Below are 7,500 nucleotides of genomic sequence, written 5' to 3'. Positions count from 1 at the left end.
CTTCCCTTGGGAATAGCAACGCCTTCCTTGCTTTGGTGCTTTGGAAGCTGGCAAGTATTGCTGGCCCTTTCCCTTAGATCTCCCTTAGGCTAAGACAGAGTTCTTGGCTGCGGGTGATCTGTCACTAAAGCAAGGTTGGCAGGACCCTTTTGTCCCTTCCCCCTCTATCTCCGTAATGGCCTTGCCATTACTGTACTGTACCTTGCCGGCCGGCAGAGCTGGCCGGCAGGGGTATTACTGTACTGTACGTCATTCTACTTCTGGACCTAGTATAGGTTGGGATGTGGAATTGACTAAGGCCATTGCCGGCCGGCTGAGATGCTGGCCGGCAAGGGTCTTATGTTTTCGAGTGCTGCCCGGACCTCTCTTGGTCCCTCATCCATGCCTGCCGACAGAGCCGGACGGCATTGGTCAAGGAAGCCTGAATTAAGTTTCTCCCCTTCCTTATATGCACTCTTTCGGTTGCCGGGCTTGGGGGGTCGTGTACACTCTTATCCCGGCATCCATTCTATTTTCTTCTAGTGCTGTACCTGTCCCGGCTGCCGGCCTATGAGGCAGACAGCCGGGCAGGTGTAGTCTTCTGGTTCTTTTGCTGCCGGCTGGCATCGGTCTTGTACCTTTGCCGGCCGGCTTATGTCAGTCCTTGTCTGCCGGTCACCAAGAGTGTGGCCGGCAGCTAGGTACTACCTTGTGTAGTTACTGGCCGGCAGTCATTGCCGGCCAACACTGGCTGTTGCTGGACGGCAGCTACTGCCGCCGGCACAGGCATTTGAACCAGAAGGCTGCCGCCCTATAGCTGTTAAGTAGTATACTTTAAAGCTAATTGTGGTGTGTGCCGGCCGGCAAAGGCAGGCCGGCACACATCCTCCTATACTGTACTAGTATTCTTCTGTATAGCATATACAGTAAGAAGAAAACTATAGTAAAAGTTTAGGTACAGCACTGTATCTTCTAACACTATTGTGTTTTCTTGCACAGCCCTTTGCTGTTGCCCTCAGACAGGAAGCAGAGTCTTCCCCGTCTATTATCCAGGATTTTAAAATCATTGCCTAGGTGTGAGCTCCACCTGTTTCCTCTGGAAACCTTGCATTGGTTACTCTAGTAGAGATAAACCAATTTTGATTTTATTATCTGGAAAGCTGCAACAATGGGTTGTGAGGGAAACACAAGTGTGTGTCTTTCCTTTATGAATTGTTATGCTATACTATGCATATCCAGTGATACATAGTTCACTTGATACTCATGGAAATTTTTTCTCTTTACAGGAGGACCCTCCGAAGTGCGGAAATGTTTTCTGCAATGTCCGTAGCAGGAACCTCTGCGGACATGAGTGTTGTAGGAGACACGCAGCATGCGCTGTCTCCAAGGATGATCTCCAGTATTGGGACCCTCAGGTATGTACTGTATGCACTAACCTGATTACTGAGGCTTTTGATTCCCCTAGAACGACGGAATCAAGGGATATAGCTAGGGAAAAGCTCCGTACTTGGGTAAGGGGCTTCAAGAAGAACACCTCTGGCCCTTATCTTCCTAGTGAGAAGATGAGGGCGTATCTTTTTCCCCAGGCATCAGCTGAAGCAGTGATTCCCCAGCCTCAAGAGGAGATCCCCCAAGACCTAGTCCAGGTGGACGAGGAAGTCGCAGATGCGATGCAAGACATCCAGTTGTGTGACAGGATGTCTGATGTGGACGAAGGTTTGGAAGAAGACCTCCTGGCAGAAGGTCAGGATCAAGTTCAAACCCCGGATGTCGCAGAGGATGGGGTCGACGAGGTGTCGGCTACTCCGGTTCAGATGCCGGAGCCCATCCCCTCAACATCCGCTGGTCTCCCAGTAGAACTGGGACAGGCCCTCTCTTCGATTGTTGGAATGATCCAACAAATGCAGAAGGAGAATCAGGAGAAGGCGGCTGCAATGGAACTGCGTATGCAGTCCCTAGCAGAATCACATGGGCCCCGGAAAAGGCTCAATGTGAAAGACCTTCCCATATGCTCAGATGCTAACCCATGGAGGTATGCTGAGCACATGCCAATGACGACTGGTAAGATCGTCATTTCGGATAAGCTGGGTTCAGTTCTCCTAGAGGAGGTAGAATTCTGGCCCAGCAAGGCATCATATCCGGACTGCTATGTCCGGCTGAGAAAAGAACCAGCTTCAAGGGAGGAGACAGAGCCGAAAGAGGTCATTATTATGGACCATGCTAAGGCTCAAGCCCTACTTTCATCCTCGATGAAAGAGAGGGGCTTCTCGAATTCGAAGGTAGCAGCATTGAGCAAGAAGCTCCCTTCTTTTGTGTCCTCTTCTGATAGAGCCTTCCCCTTTTTACAAAAAGGGTTTGCGGCTGTCCTAAAGGCAATCGAGGCCGGCAAGCCTTGCCCCTCCCTGGAGGAGTGTAAACCCTTGTCGCTGGCTCTGCCTATGGACCACAAGGACTGGAAGGATGTCCATCTGACATTCTCAGTGGGAAAGTTGGAGGCTGATATTGCCGGACGGCAATTCGGCGAGGACCTCCCACAGTTGTCCGAATTTCTTTTACGAAGAGAGTTCGAGACAAAAGAAAGACTGGCTGCCTCAATGTCTCATCAGACTACTCTTGAGACGATGGCAAGTGACCCTAAGGTCCATGAAATGTTCATGGTTGTGGCTAAGTCTCACCTAGCCACAGTGACGAAGGACCTTTATGGCTTCGTCAAGGCAAGGAGAGCTTGCAGGGAGTTCGTGTTCACCGGGGCTTCGGTGAGACACGAGCCAAGGAAGTTAATATCCTCCAACATTTGGGGAAAAGACCTTTTCCCTACCGATGTGGTCAAAGAGGTTGTTGATAAGGCCGCCGTGGAGAATAGAAACCTTCTCCAGAAGTGGGGCCTGGCTATCAAAAGAAAATCTTCCCCGGATGAGGGTCCTCAACCAAAGAGGAAGAATATGAGGACTAGGCTACCGTCTCGGCCAGCCAAGCCTTATAGACAGCAACAGCAACTGCAATTGCCTTTGCCTCCAGTGCCCCAGATGGTGGCACAAACCCCGACTACTTTTCAGTGGGTACCCCAGGCTGTGCCAGGTCAGTCAACCACATTCACCCCAACGTTCGAAGGACAGTCTTCTTCCTTTCATGCAAAGCCTAGAGGAGCAGCCAGAGGCTCGTCTAGGCGCCCCTCAAGGGGAAGGGGATTCAGAGGTGGTCGTGGTCAGGGAGGCAAGACCTCAGGACGGCAGTCCAAGTGAAACGATACCGGTAGGAGGGAGACTAATGAAATTTTGGGATCGCTGGACCTTCGATCCCTGGGCCCAAAGCCTACTCAAGAATGGACTGGGTTGGAGCTGGTACAGCACTCCACCCCCATGCCTTCGGTTTTTCCAACACTCCACCCCCATTTTGGAGGAGTACGTTCAAGAACTGTTGGAGAAAAATGTGATCCGAAAGGTGAAGTCCATCAAATTCCAAGGGAGGCTGTTTTGTGTTCCCAAGAAAGACTCGGAAAAGCTCAGAGTCATTCTGGACTTGTCACCACTCAACAAGTTCATAGTGAATTGCAAATTCAAGATGCTAACACTGCAACACATAAGGACCTTACTGCCCAAGAGGGCATACTCAGTCTCTATAGACTTGTCAGACGCCTATTGGCACATCCCAATCAGCCGTCGACTCTCCCCCTACCTAGGGTTCAGGCTACAACGGAAACTGTACGCCTTCAGAGCCATGCCATTCGGGCTAAACATAGCCCCAAGGATTTTCACGAAGCTTGCGAGCGCAGCTCTCAAACAATTACGCCTAAAGGGAATTCAGGTAGTAGCCTACCTGGACGACTGGCTGGTGTGGGCAGCATCCGAGACCGAATGCTTACAAGCTTCCAGTCAGGTGATCCAGTTCCTAGAGTACCTAGGCTTCAAGATCAACAAGAAAAAGTCTCGACTTTCTCCATCCCAAAAGTTCCAGTGGCTGGGAATCCACTGGGACCTTTTGTCACACAGTTTCTCCATCCCAATGAAGAAAAGGAAGGAGATAGCGGGCTCTGTCAAGAGACTTCTAGATTCCAAAAGGATATCAAGACGCGAACAGGAGAGGGTACTAGGCTCTCTCCAGTTTGCTTCAGTGACAGACCCAGTGCTAAGAGCACAGCTAAAGGATGCAACCGGAGTTTGGAGAAGGTATGCATCAAACGCGCGAAGAGACCTGAGAAGACCAGTGCCGCCTCGGCTACGTACTCTTCTCAGACCTTGGTCCCAAGCCAGACATCTAAAGAAGTCGGTTCTTCTTCAGCCACCTCCCCCGTCGATGACGATTCACTCAGACGCCTCAAAGGAGGGATGGGGAGGTCACTCTCATCGGAAAAAAGTCCAGGGGACTTGGTCCAAGCTATTCAGGACCTTTCATATAAACTTTCTAGAAGCTATGGCAGTGCTCCTTACCTTAAAGAAAGTCTCCCCGCGTCACTCGATCCACATAAGATTGGTGACAGACAGCGAGGTGGTTGTGAGATGCTTGAATCGACAAGGGTCGAGGTCACCACCTCTCAACCAAGTGATGTTAGCCATTTTCCGATTGGCAGAAAAGAAGAAGTGGTACCTGTCGGCAGTTCACCTTCAAGGAGTCCGCAATGTGACAGCGGACGCTCTATCCAGGTTCACACCGATAGAGTCGGAATGGTCCTTAGACGCAGGATCATTTTCCTTCATTCTGAATCAAGTCCCAGAACTGCAAATAGACCTCTTTGCGACGAAAGACAACAAGAAGTTGCCCCTGTACGTGTCCCCGTACGAGGACCCCTTAGCGGAAGCAGTGGACGCAATGTCCCTCGACTGGAACAGGTGGTCCAGGATTTATCTGTTCCCTCCTCACAACCTTCTGTTGAGGTCCTCAACAAACTGAGATCCTTCAAGGGGGTAGCGGCAATAGTGGCCCACAGTGGGCGAACAGTATGTGGTTCCCCTTGGCGTTGGAACTACAGATGAAGTTCGTGCCGCTACCACATCCAGTTCTGACCCAGCGAGTCCAGAAGTCGACTGTCTGCGCTTCATTACAGAAAACCCAGACCCTGCAGCTCATGATTTTCTCGCCCTAGCGGTGAGAAAGCGTTTCGGGATTTCGAGAGCTAGCATAGACTTCCTAGAGGAATACAAGTGCAAATCGACTAGAAGGCAATATGAGTCATCTTGGAGAAAGTGGGTGGCCTTTGTAAAGGCAAAGAATCCGCAGGAGATCTCAACAGACTTCTGCTTATCTTTCTTCATCCACCTCCATGGCCAAGGATTGGCAGCTAACACGATTTCAGTATGTAAATCGGCTTTGATGAGACCCATTTTATTTGCCTTCCAGATCGACCTAGGTAACGAGATCTTTAATAAAGTTCCGAAAGCCTGCGCTAGGCTCAGACCTTCAGCACCTCCAAAGCCCATTTCATGGTCTTTAGACAAAGTTCTTCATTTCGCCTCCCTGTTGAGCAATGAAGAATGTGCGTTAAAGGATTTAACGCAAAAAGTTATTTTCCTATTTGCACTCGCGTCCGGGGCCAGGGTTAGTGAGATCGTAGCCCCTCTCGAGAGAGGCAGGTCGTGTTCAGTTCCTGGATGGGGGGGAGCTGAACCTGTTTCCGGATCCTACGTTTCTCGCCAAGAATGAGTTACCCACCAACAGGTGGGGTCCCTGGAGAATCTGCCCTCTGAAAGAAGATGCATCTCTATGTCCAGTAGAATGCCTAAAGGTCTATCTTCGTAGAACTTCAGACTTCAAGGGTAGTCAACTATTCAGGGGAGAAACATCAGGCTCAAATTTATCTCTGAATCAACTCAGAGCGAAAATGACATATTTTATTCGCAGAGCGGATCCTGACAGTACACCCGCAGGTCACGATCCGAGGAAAGTTGCCTCATCCCTAAATTTCTTTAATTGTATGGATTTTGAACATCTCCGTTCATACACGGGCTGGAAATCTTCCAGGGTGTTCTTTCGCCACTATGCGAAGCAAGTAGAGGAACTTAAGAGATCTGTGGTAGCAGTGGGTCGTGTAGTTAACCCTACTGTTTAACTCTGCGAGGAACAGTGGTCTTAATTGGGACGATTAAGTCCAGGGTGAGTGTGTAGGTACATACTGTACTACAAACTAAAATGAGGGCACCAAGTGCCCATATAGACTGTTCCTTCCTTCAAAGGTGAACCTTGCATAAGTTCAGACATGTGTGCCAAGCGTTTCTAACGCTAATGTGATTGATTTGTAATACAGATTTTTTATGACTTGATACCTTGGTATCTCATTAAAGTGGTGTTTAATGGTTTTTTCTTTCAGATAAACAAGTTCTGTTTACTATCATACTTATGCTTAAAGTTTTGGGTTATCCCCTTTTATATAAATATATATTTGTTGTTACCTGTCTGTTTATTATCTGTCAATAAACTTGTTCTTGAGAACCTTGCGTCTCTTTCACCTGTGTCAATTTATTGGTATAATTGAGCATTTAATTCTATGTATCTTATCTGGGATAATTCTGATAGAATTGTTCTGTTTTGCAAGCTATGTTGCATTGGTTTATGTAAGTCCCCTAATGGGAGGACTCCGTCCCATAAAGGGACGAGGGCGGTTTTATTAGTTTCTTCCTATGCGGATATAAACCTTTGTCCAATACAAGTATTGTGCGGATGACTGGTCAATATATTGACGCAGTAGTTCTATACAAACTATGCTTTACTTAATATAGGGCGAGGCCACTATATTAGCTTGCCTGAGATTCATACATAGATATATGTACTCTTCGAGACTTTCCAGAGTCTAGTAGGACTCTTCCCTGTAGGGGGCAGGAAGCTCTAACATAGTTTATAGTTAGTTGAAAAGATGTATAACGGTAACATCTTAGGTCTCTAGGTCTAGTCGACCGGGAATAAATATCTCCGGGGAGTACGGCACGTTCTGAGAATCCACAGATACAGTAATGCTCTGGTACACTTCCATCAGGACGACATGGCTTGAGCCCAAAAAACGGATTTTGAGCGAAGCGAAAAATCTATTTTTGGGTGAGATAGCCATGTCGTCCTGATGGACCCGCCCTTGCCCTTTCTAGAAAGGACTGTAGGACCCCTCCCTACATACAGTATCTGTAGCACCTCGTGTACGCTACAAGGAATACAGATGGCGCCAGGATTGGCGCCAGGCACGCATACGAATCGGGGGATTGGGAGGCCTTGGGAGCGGCTCCCCCCTTTTTCTTCCCGAATTCGTATCTCGTCAATCTCCCTCCTACGAGACGAATCTCTATTTAGGTAGTAGATTGCCATGTGACGTGTCTAGAATACGTCCTCTGATATGTCGCGATATCCCTTTCACGAGGGATACTCGCTCCAGGAGTTAGAATTCTGGTACCTTAAGGTAAATTCTCTGGGAATATCGCCGTAGTTGTAATATACCCTAGGAAGCTACCCTATAGGAACTTCCATCAGGACGACATGGCTATCTCACCCAAAAATAGATTTTTTGCTTCGCTCAAAATCCGTTATATATATATATATATATAT

Source organism: Palaemon carinicauda, chromosome 36, assembly GCF_036898095.1.
Source record: "Palaemon carinicauda isolate YSFRI2023 chromosome 36, ASM3689809v2, whole genome shotgun sequence".
Lineage (NCBI taxonomy): Eukaryota > Metazoa > Arthropoda > Malacostraca > Decapoda > Palaemonidae > Palaemon > Palaemon carinicauda.
The sequence above is the reverse complement of the archived record's forward strand: the minus strand, read 5'-3'. Positions refer to the sequence as shown.